Source organism: Ochotona princeps, chromosome 2 (genome assembly GCF_030435755.1).
Source record: "Ochotona princeps isolate mOchPri1 chromosome 2, mOchPri1.hap1, whole genome shotgun sequence".
NCBI lineage: Eukaryota > Metazoa > Chordata > Mammalia > Lagomorpha > Ochotonidae > Ochotona > Ochotona princeps.
In genome coordinates, this window is record NC_080833.1 from 10,733,865 (window position 1) to 10,745,957 (window position 12,093).

The following is a 12,093-nucleotide window of genomic DNA, read 5'->3' on the forward strand; positions in this document are numbered from 1 at the left end:
TTTAACTTGGTGAAAATTTTATTTTTTATTCAGTTTCATGGAGACATTCTGGGATAGGTTCAAACTCAAATATTTTTTTTTGTGTGTGTAATTTTTTTATTTTAATTCTATTGTTGACAATCTTTACATAGTTAATTACGGTAAAAAGGTTCAGGGGTAAGTTGATGTTTTCTTAAAACGTCTGGGGGACATTAAGCACTTTTCAAGATAGAAGGCTTCCGGGCAGTAGTGGCTCAGGGGGTTAAATCACTACTTAGAAAGCTGTCAGCCCGCAGCAGGGCTCGCACGGCGAGTCCCCGGGTTCCTGTGAATGCCCCTGGGAGGGGGCAGATGACAGCCTGAGGGCTCTGATGGAGCTGGGAGCCAGTGAATGGACGATCTCTCTCCTCTGGTCACTCTGCCCTTAGAGTGTATAAATAAACCTTGAGAGCAAACAGGCGTGCAGGCTTCACCGGGTCTCAATAAGCTGCTGCTTAGCTCTCCCCGTGGGCCACTGAAGCAACACCAGCCGTGGGCCGCAGCCAGGGACAATGATGGCAGCAGAGGACAGAAGGGGGGTTGTGTCACTTCCGCTCCATCTCATCTCAGCCCAGCTAGGGCTCCCGGGGTGGGCTTTGTTCGCCAAAGTCCTGGGTGTGGAAGTGGCCCCTTAGCCAGCTCCTTCCTGCCCCTCTCACCTGGTCTTCCCACTTCCTGACCATTCGTACGCAGAAGAACCTGCTGTGAGTGGAGGAATCTGCATAGCGATTGCCTTCTGGGGAGACAATTTCCATTTTTATGTAAAAATCACTCACTTGGCTATCAGCTTTTTATCCTTGGCCGGGCGTGTCAGTTTCCCTGGCAGACAAGGCCAGGTGGAGTGTGCAGGTGGATCTCGCCAGGCCTTCTCCGTGGTCGGCTGCCGTCTCCTGCGCTGGGTTCCACTCACGCCCGTCTCCTGCTGGCCTTGCAGAGGACTGCCCGCGGGCCTCAGAGCCGTGCCCGTCCCTCACAGGAGTCCTCATCTCCCTCAGGTCTCTGCTCGGGCCCCCGCGGCTTGTCCCCTCTGACACCACCCCAGATCCGGCCCCTTCATCCCGCCTCCCTGGTGAAGTTAAGGGGGCAGGAACACAAGTTTGGGCCTCAGAGCATCTCTCCCACGTGGGATGGGCGGTTCTAAAGACCAGTCCAACCAGCCCCCATCCCAGTCTCTGCATTTTCTTGCCCCCAGGGAGCAAGGCCTAAGGAGGTTGAACTGCCCGGGGGTGAGGGTGGGGCTGGTCCTGGGCCCCATCCACTTCTCCATTTTGTTGGAATTCTCCCAGCCCCAGCAACGCCCACCAAGACCCCCGCTCCACAAAGGCCAACCTGCTGAGGGACAGGCCTCTGCCACAGGCTCACTTATCTACCAGACAGCACCCTCCATGGATTTACTCTCTGCTTTGCTAATAAAATCCGATTTGCCTGTGAATTATCTTAGTTTCCTAACACCCAGGGCCCTGTGTTTCATGGAAGATTGGACTAGTTCCCAGGGCCCAGGCAGTAGGGTTCTTTTTATTGTTAAAGGAATGAGTTGGGCCTGGAGCGGTAATTCGCCTTGCATGTGCCGGGATCCCATATGGGCGCCGGTTCTAATCCCAGCAGCTCCAGTTCCCATCCAGCTCCCTGCTTGTTTCCTGGGAAAGCAGTCAAGGACGGTCTTGGACCCTGCACCCGCGTGGTCAGCTCTGGCCGTTGCGGTCACTTGGGGAGTGAATTAATGGACGAAGATCTTCCTCTCTATCTTTCCTTCTCCTCCGTATATTTGACTTTCCAATAAAAAAAAAAAAAATGTTAAAAAAAAAATACAGGAAAGTGGGCCTGGCGGCGTGGCCTAGCGGCTAAAGTTCCTCGCCTTGAACGCCCCGGGATCCCATTTGGGCACCGGTTCTAATCCCGGCAGCTCCACTTCCCATCCAGCTCCCTGCTTGTGGCCTGGGAAAGCAGTTGAGGACGGCCCAATGCATTGGGACCCTGCACCCGCTTGGGAGACCTGTAAGAGGTTCCTGGTTCCAGGCTTCGGATTGGCGCGCACCGGCCCGTCGCAGTCACTTGGGGAGTGAATCATCGGACGGAAGATCTTCCTCTCTGTCTCTCCTTCTCTCTGTATATCTGACTTTGTAATAAAATAAATAAATCTTTAAAAAAAAAATAGAGGAAAGTGAGTTTACAATCTTACTGCCTCAGTGATTCAGAAAAACCAAGAGCGAGGGAAGAAAGATCTGGTTGGCACCATGCATTTGACAAGTGCAGACTACAAGCAGTAGGGTGCAGGGGGTAGCACCTGGGTCCTAAAGCCTGTGCTGTGTGATGGGAGACTTCCTGCCCTTGCAAAACCTCATTGTCTTCATCTGTGGGATGGGAGTGCCAGTGTCCGTGGAGCACAGCGATACAGTGACAACCCACTGTGACTCTGAGGCAGCTGGTTCAGGGTGACAAGCTCGGAAGCCACGCCTCCCCCACCTACGTGGTCCTTTCTGCTCACCTACCATCATCCGCAAGCCAAGAGGGGCGCAGAACTGCGTTTTTTGCCTTACCACTGCCCACACAAACTCCCAGAAAGCCCATGGCGGGGGGCGGGGGGCGGGGGGCGGGCTCTCGCTTTTCTGTTGCTCGCCAGGCCTCCCCAGTACCCACTTGTTCCCCAGCGTCCCACCAGTGACCAGGAGGCCCACCAGGTGCCCCGACTGCAGCTCCAGAGTCTCTTCCCGTCCTCCCCGCCCCCACATCTCCTTGTGAGCTCCTGGGAAGCACAGCCCCGCCCCCAGGGAACCAGGGCTCCCTCTCCTGTCCACGTGCACCAAACACGAGTGGCTCTTCTTTAAGACAAGCCCAGGCAACCTGCTTCCTAGCAGGTGGCCAGCGTGAACCTAAATTGTTGGGGCCCTTTAAGATTAGACTCAACACAAATCAGTTCCTCCAGAAGGGCTCCATCCAAGCTTGGTCAAGGGTTTCAGTCAATGAATAGTGCATTTCCTCTTTGGGGAGTGAGAGCCCAGCCTGGCAGGAGTTGGCATCTCCTCCAGCTGGCATACCATCAGGACCCACTGAAGTTCTAGGCCAGAAGTAAACTGGACCAAGGGACTTCAGCCAGCAGAGGGCGCCACAACACCATGATTCTACCCGGGTCCTGCAACCCCGGGCGGCTGAGTGGTGGGGAACAGGTAATGAATGCTTGTTCTCAGGAGCCTTGAGGCTGGTGGGGCAGGCTTCCCTGGTTCTCTGAGACCCAGATAACCTCAGGGTAAAATGGCCCAGGGCCGTGGCCCAAGCTCTCCTAGCCTTGTGGTCTTGGGCTTTGTGAAGGTGCTATAGGATTGGGCTGCCACTCCATCTTGGGACAGTTTGTGAAAAAAAAAATTTTTAAAGATTTATTTATTTATTTTTATTGGAAAGTCAGATCTACAGAGAAAGATCTTCCATCTGCTTGTTCACTCCCCAATTGGCTGCAATGGCCAGAGCTGAGCCGATCTGAAGCCAGGAGCTTCTTCTGGGTCTGCCACACAAGTATAGGGTCCCAAGGCTTTGGGCCATTCTCTACTGCTTTCCCAGGCCACAAGCAGGGAGCTGGATAGGAAGTGGAGCAGCTGGGATACTAACTGGGAACCAGCACCCATCCCAGCAGATGCAAGGCAAGGATTTAGCCACTAGGCTACCACGCCAGGCCATTTGTGAATATTTAATGAGCTGATGGCGCCATGTGCTTTGTGCAAGGATGGGCCCAGGAGTGGCACAACCACCACATACCCATCAGATGCCTGTAGACTCACAACTTCACCTCTTCGTGCCTTGGTTTCCCCATCTGAAAAGTGGGGATCAATTCTATTTTAAGATTTGTTTATTTGAAAGTGGGAGAGAGACTGAGCTCTGTCTGCTGGTTCATTGCCCCTAACACCTGCAAGAGCCAGGAGCCTGGAACGCCATCCAAGAGTCCCACACAGGTGGCAGGGACCCACGTGCTTGAGCCTGCCAGGGTCACCTGCTGCCTCTCAGGGTGCACTTCAGCAGAAAGCTGGCACGCAGTCAGGACCAGAACCCAGCACTTGATGCGGGTGTGCAGCATCCTAAGCTGGGCTTCAGGACTGCACCAGACACCCACCCCCTTAAAACCGTTCTTATTTGGTGACGGTGACATTTCTCTGGCTTCGCTGTTACCTTGCAGCTGCTTTCAGGTTTCAAGTCAGGGCCACTCCATCTTCAAGTTTCTGGACAGGGATGTGAGACCTCCACATGGCAGTGCCATCTGGTGGCTCCTTGGGGCTTAGCTGAGAACTTGTGGGTTGCTGCGGGAGTGCACGGTGTGTCCAGGGCTAGCTGGAACCAGCAGAAGGTCCCGCTCCTCGCAAGATTTTGCCTGCTGATGGGGAATGGCCAGCTTGACAGCCCAACAGGTATCCTGTAGGAAAGTATGAGGGAGGTGGCGTGGGCGCTAAGACAGCTCCATTGTCCCCCTTGGGGTGGGCTGCTAGTGCTGAAGAATTCCATGCCAGGGAAAAAGCTGGCATTGGAGGCCTGGATCTATGGCACAGTGGCTAAATCCTCACCTTGTAACCAATGGGATCCCATATGGAGGCCGATTCATATCCCGGCTGCTCCAATTCCCTTCTAGCTCCTCCTGCCTGTGGCCTGGGAAAGTATTAGAGGATGGCCCAAAGCTTTGGGACCTGGGAGACCTGGAAGAAGCTTCTGTCTCCTGGTTTCAGATCGGCTCAGCTCTGGCCTTTGCAGCCACTTGGAGAGTGAACCAATGGATGGAAGACCTTTCTCTCTCTCTTTGTAAATCTACCTTTCTAATGCAATAAATCTTTCTTTTTAAGCTGGCATTGGAGGCCAGATACGTTGACTTGGTTTCCTGCTGACTCTAACTCCTGCTAGCTGTGTGATGCGGGGCAAGTGACCTGAACTCCTTGAAGCTGTTTCCTCCCAGGGTTCCTGGGGAGAAGACAGAGATTGTTGTGGAGACCCAGAAAAGAAGCCCTTAGTGTGTGGGGGATCAGCCCCATGTCCAGGTTCCCCTGGGCTTGTGTGGCTTGGCCTGTTCAGGTGCAGCAGGTGGCCAGGCCTGCAATTTTTGGGATTCTTCTGTCCAGCAGGCCCTGAGATCAGTCAGGGATGGGGCGACAGGGCTGTTCTGCAGCAGAAACACTGGAGACAAACTGGTGGTGAAGGATGTCCATTTATTTTAGAGAAGCCACAAGCTTATATAGGTTAGGAGAAGGGGGCAGGCAGAAGGTGGTCCCAACAGTACTTGCACCCAACAACAACATTGTGACTGGCTAACAGATATGTCTATCTCTCTGGACCCTCCAGTGAAGTTAAAGTTCAGGAAACACAGGAAGCTGTGTCTCAGGGCAGACTCTTAGCTGCTGAAAAGCAGGATGAATGTAACATTTGACTTCCCACAGTTGTTTACAAAGGAAGTCCTAGCACAGTTCATTCAAGAGCAGAGAAGAGAGACTGGGGTGTAGCCCCTTGCTCTTGCTGCATGCCCAGTGGACAGGCCGTGCTGGAGACTCAGTGAGCCAAGGGTACAGGCAGGTGGAGCTCCAGGGGCAATCTCCCACATGCCATGGCCTCATCTGTGTCAGGAGCGGCCAGTGAACCAGAACACGGTTCCCCACCTGCCTGAGACTGGCCTCACCACCGGGAGACTTGAAGGTCTAGACCTGGGACTGCCAGGAGACACAGGCCTGGGCCGTAGAAGCTTCCTTGTTGTCTCTTTGTGACCACTGTAGCATGAGGGTCCAGGTTGGAGTGCTGGGGGACAGAGGACAGCTCCCAAGAGGGACCAAGTCCCACCCCAACCACCTGCCAACCGACCGTAGACTCACCAAGTCCTAGTCCATGCTGGAAAAATCACACAGCCAGCCCAGAGACCTGTGAACCGTTAGATCTGTGAGCCTAGTGGATGCTTACTGCTCAATAAGCTGTGAGATCTGGGTACGCATAGTCAACTGTGAGAGTACATGATGTGGCCAACTAGTGATCCCACCGGCGGCCTATAGGGCAGAGCTCGTGTTGCCATGGTCACTGGAGCATCCTCATGATGATCACAAGCAGTTGGTCACTGTCTTACAAACTGACCCAACTGCTTCTGCCATGCAGCCAGCTTTCTACTTTCGATTTTTAAAAGATTTATGTATTTTCTTGGAAAGGCAGATCAGATTTATGGAGAGAAGGAGAGACAGAGAGAAAGATCTTCCATCTGCAGGTTCACTCCCCAAATGGCTGCAATGACCAGAGCTGAGCTGATCCAAAGCCAAGAGCCAGGAGCTTTCTAAGCATCTCCTAGGCAGGTGCAGGGTTCCAAGGTTTTGGGCCATTCTCCATTGCTTTCCCAGGCCACAAGCAGAGAGCTGGATGGGAAGTGGAGCAGCTGGGACAAGAACTGGCATCCACATGGGATCCTGGCACTCGCAAGGTGAGGATTTAGCACTGAACCCCACTGCACTGGAGCCAATGTGTAAGTTGCATCTTGCAACACTGACCTCCCAAATCTCAGTGCTGGTTTGAGTCCCAGAGGCTCCACTTCTGATCCTGTCTCCTGTTGATGTACCTGGGAAGGCAGCAGAAGACGGCCCAAGTGCTTGGGGCCTTGCACCCAGATGGGAGACCTGGACGAGGCTCCTGGCTTCGGACCAACCCAGCTCTGGCTGTTGTGGCCATAATCTATCTGAAAAAATAATAATAAAAGGAAGGAATGAAAGAAAAGAAGAGGAGTCGTAGCCTGGGCTTAAACCAGGATTCTGATATGAGATGTGGGGTCCTAAGTGGCAGATACATGTGCTGCTCCATAATGCCCACTCAGCACTTATTGCGTGTTTAAAATAAAAGATTTATTTTAATTTATTTAAAATAAAAGATTTAATTTATAAATGCAGAGTGACAGAGAAAGAGAGGAACAGAGAGAAATCGCCCACCTGCTGGTTCATTCTCCACGTGATTACGATGGCCAGGGCTGGACAAAACCAAAGCGAACAGCCTAGAACCCCATCCAGGGTCTCCCATGTGGCTCCAGGGGCCCAAGCTGTTAAGCCATCCTCCACCGATTTCTCAGGCACATTAGTAGGGAGCTGGATTGAAATAGAGCAGCTGGGATTTGAGCCCGGGCTCAGATGGGGTGCTGGTGTCTGCGGCCACAGTGCTGGCCCTCATGTGTATCTTGGTTGCGCTAGAGGACCTGGTCAGTGACTGGAAAGGCTCCACGCCTCCCACGGCTGGGACCTGGGCCAACCAAGGTTTCTGCAGACAGGAAGCAGAGCCCATATCAGTGCCACATGCTGATAGGAGCCCTGGCCGGTTGGGCACCTGCTACACCTCCATCCTGTGTGGGAGACCTCACAAACAATCTTCTTCCCCTCGCTGGACAGAGGCAAGGCCCAAGGAACTTTGGGGACCTGCTTAGCACCCCTAGGGACTGACCCGGAAGGGTTTGAGGACAGTGCTTTGGGGTTTAGGCCAAGAGCCAGAGCAGGCTGTCGCAATATACTCTGCAGTCAACATATCTGCTTGTGTGTTTTTCCTGCACCGCCCCACCCAGCACTGTTCGGTCCACTGCCTTCGGAGAGCTGCCGCATGGCCTGGGCCAGAGGGGAGCCCAGGGGTCCCTGCCCTCTGCCTACAGCCAGGGTCTCCTCCGGCAGTGAATTCCTGGAGGCAGCCTGCCTAGAAGGGTCTTGCATTTCCAGAATATTCTGATTCCTCAAGTTCGTCATCCCCAGGCTGATAACAACTCTTAGGGCAGATGGCATATTTCTCTTCTTTTTGGTTTTATTTCTATTTATTTGGAAGGATTGCAGAGAGTCTCCTACATGGGATGAGGGGCCCGAAGATCTGGAGCGTTTTGTATAGCTTTTCCAGGAGTGTTAGCTGGGAGCTGGACCAGAAGTAGAGCACCCATGTCTCACGCCAGCACTGTGGGGCAGCATGGCAGCTTAATCTGGGGTTCCACAGTGCCTGCCCCAGACTGCGTCTTCTCGATTCTGGGCAAGGCGCGGCCCCACTTTGGGCCTCAATGTCCCCATCTGAGAAATGGGGGGTGCTGGTGACATCTACCTCAGGGATTCCCTTCTTTTAAATTTTATTTTAATAATTACAAAGGTGATGGGCTTGTAGATCTGTGTGGGTCTCCCACTGGGTGAAGAGAGCCGGGCCGGGGTAGCAGGAGACAGGGGTGGGGGGTGGGTGTGTGAGATAAATGTTTTGGTTTTCCTCCTGTGTTCACGGTGGGGAAGCAGGGGCACACTGCCCCCTGCTGTCAGACTACATCAGTGTCCAGGGGTGGAGACAGTCCTTTGATGTGGTCTTGGAGACCCTGATAAAAAGAATGTTCCAAGGGGGTTGTTCAAGTGGTCTTGATTGTTCTGCCAAGTTGTTGGTTTCATTACACCAGAGGTAAAAGAAAATTATTTTTTTCCTTTAAGATTTTTATTTGAAAAAAGATTTTACAGAGAGAGGAGAGACAAGAGAAAGATCTTCCATCTGCTGGCTCACTCCCCAAATAGCTCCAATGGCCAGAGTTGAGCTGAGCTGAAGCCAGGAGCCAGGAACTTCTTCTGGGTCTCCCACATGGATGGAAGGTTCCCAGAACCAGGGCCATCACTGCTGCTTTCCTGGGCCATAAGAACAGAGGGCTGGGTCAGAAGTAGAGCCGCTGAGACATGAATCAGGGCCCCTATGGGATGCTGGCACCTCCAGAGGAGGATTAGCCTGTATGCTACCATACTGGCCCTCGGACAATTCTTTCTAAGGTCTGCTGGCTGTCAGTGTTTACCTCAGTGTGCCCGCTGACCTACGTGTGTGTTCTAGAGCCTGGCCTGGGGTGCTGCACACCGGTCCTGCTTTCTGTCTTTCGATGAGGTACTTGTTCTGTTAGGTGGATGAGCTGCCTGCCTTGTCTCCCGTGTGTTTCTGGGCATGCTGCTCTCCATTGTCAGCTGAGGTGGCCCAGGCTTGCGACATGTGCTCGGGGATTGGCCCTCACGTCCACGTGGTTTTCCTGAGGGTGGGATAAAGCGCAGCACTCCAGTTGGGGATCCCTCCCACCCCAGGTGAGAAACCTCACCTGGAAGGTCCTGAGACCTTGCTCTCAGCTATGTCAGCTGGAGCAGGACCAGGGTCAACCTGTCCCCCCGTATAAGCCGACACACATCCCTGTGGGCGTGGTCGCCTGGTCAGTTCTTGCTCCTGACCCCCAGCTCTCATGTGAACAGGCAAGTGCTGTGGCCGAGTTGGGGTGACCCTCAATAACCCCTCCCATGCCTGCCCCCATCCCTAGTTCTACATGCCTGCAGTTACTGCCGCCTAACCCAGCTCTGCCCAGCCCAGGCATGATGCGCATTGCTGGGTACTGTGGCCCAGCCCAGCCTGGTCTGCCCCCAGCCTCGGCTTTCGCGTGTGCTGGTGGGTGCTGTGGCCTGGCAGCGGTGTCCCCAAAGATCCCACACCAGGCCCTCCAGGTAGTTCTGTTTAAAGATTTACTTTTTTTTTTTTTTTATGGAAAGGTAGATATGCAGAGAGAAGGAGAGATAGAAAGAAAGACCTTTCACCTGCTGATTCACTCCCCAACTGGCCATAATGGCCAGCCAGAGCTGAGCTGAGCTGAAGCCAGGAGCCAGGAGCTAGGAGTCAGGAACCAGGAGCTTCTTCCGGGTTTCTCATGCGGGTGCAGGATCCCAAGGCTTTGGGCCATGCTCTACTGCTTTCCCAGGCCACAAGCAGGGAGCTGGATGGGAAGTGGAGCTGCTGGGATTAGAACCAGTACCCATATGGGATGAAGTGATTACAAGGTGATTACCATGCTGGGCCCTACAAAGATTTCCTTGCTTTAGGTATTTGAAAGGCAGAGTTACAGAGAGGAGAAGAAATGAAGATAGAGAATCTTCCATTTGCTGGCTCACTCCCCAAGTGGTCACAATAGCCAGAGGTGGCCCAGGCTGAAGCCAGCAGCCAGGAGATTCTTTCAGGTCTTCCACGTTGGTACAGGCACCTGGACCATCTTCTGCTGCCTTCCCAAGTGTATTAGCATGAGCTAGACTGGAAGCAGAGCAGAACTCAGACCAGCACCCATATGGGATGCTGGTGTCCCAGAAGAGCCAGCCCCCACCTTGAGCGCTTACTGGGCTGTCGGAGGCTGCTTCTGCTACCCCAAGAGTAGACTCCCTAGTCACATGGCCGGGGGGTCTCCCAGAAAGGGTGTGGATGGTGAGTCTGTTCCTCTCCCTGGGTGCAGTTCTGGGGCTGGAAGCTCCTGGGGCTACGAAGGGGGCTGGGGTGGCTCTGAAAGTGGCCATTATCTAAGCCACCAATTAATAATTGGTTGTTCAGGGCCTCTGCCCCGCCCTCGGGTCCACGTTGGATTGGGCGTGAGGCTGGGGCCCACAGGAGGTGCTGAGGCCCGCAACAGGGGAGGGAAGGACAGGACAGCAGCTCCTTTTGGGAACAGATGGTGCCACATGCCAGCACCTTGCCCTGGACTCTGAGTGCTCAGACACCCTGCTGCCCCCTCCGCTTCCTTCCATCCCTGCCTAGGAACCAGGAGAGCACGGGGGAGGGGTGGGCCTGTCCCCAGGACCCTGAATCAGGTACCCAGCTCCCCAGCCATTGGGCAGCCTCAGGGTGTGGAGGTACTAGGGCACCTAGTGTCAGGGGTACCACTCACAGACCTGGGGGGCTGAGCATGGTGTGACTGTGCGGAGCCCAAACTGGGCCTGGAGTAGGTGAGCAGGCTCTGCTCACCAGTGAGGAGTGGGGAAAACCCTCCATGACCCTCACTGCACCTTGTCTGCGGGGCATCCCTGCACCGACATTGTGCTCCTGACCTGGGCCCTGATTCCACACTCATCTCTTGTAGTAGGAGGACCTAGGGATCTGGATGGCTGGGGTCCCCAGCATGGACCCCTGACACTGAGTCCCCCCCCCCTCCACATGCTACTGTTGAGACCCCCGACCTAGTCTGGATTGCATACGGCCTGACAGTTGCTCAGTTGGGCCCAAACTAGAAACAGAGAAACTTCAAATCCCAACTTGGGCTTCTTTCTATATGATTATCATGGGCAAGATTTTCAAATCTTGGGCCTGGCCCAACGGCTCTATTGGCTAATCTTCCCCTTGCAAGCATCCCATATGGGTGCCCATTCGTGCCCTGGCTGCTCTACTTCCCTTCTAGCTTCCTGCCTGTGGCCTGGGGAAGCAGCTGAGGACAGCCCAAAGCCTTGGGACCCTGCACCCACATGGGAGACCCAGAAGTTCCTGGATCCTGGCTTCGATCAGCTCAGCTCCAATCATTGCAGCCTCTTGGAGAGTGAACCAGCAGATGGAAGATCTTTCTCTCTGTCTCTCCTTATCTTCCTTAATCTGCTTTTCCTATAAAAATAAATAAGTCTTGGGTCCGGGTGTGGCCTAGTGGCTAAAGTCCTCGCCTTGAATATGCCAGGATCCCATATGGGCGCTGTTCTAATCCCGGCGGCCCTGCTTCCCATCCAACTCCCTGCTTGTGGCCTGGGAAAGCAGTCGAGGACGGCCCAAAGCTTTGGGATCCTGCACCCGCGTGGGAGACCCGGAGAGGTTCCAGGTTCCTGGCTTCGGATTGGCGCAGCACCGACCTTTGTGGTAACTTGGGGAGTGAAACATCAGATGGAAGATCTTCCTCTCTGTCTCTCCTCTCTGTATATCTGACTTTGTAATAAAAATAAATAAATCTTTAAAAAAATAAATAAGTTTTGCTGATGGTATGTTGGAGCTTTTAATTGAGCGGGATGATACTCTGCTGGCTCTGTCTTCGGACCAGAAAGGGTATACCTAAGAAGCCGTTGAACTTGACTGGACAATAAGATGCTGGACTCTATGTTTGGTATATGCTTGCAATGGGGGAATCTCAACTGAACTTGAACTGTGGTTATGCAACAAGGTGGAGGAATCCACCATGGTGGGAGGGTTTGGGGAGGGGTGGGGAGAACCCAAGTACCTATGAAACTGTGTCACATAATACAATGCAATTAATGAATTAAAAATAAAAAAATAAGTATTTTTTTTCCCAAATCTCTGATCCTTAATTTTGTCATCTGCAAAATGGGC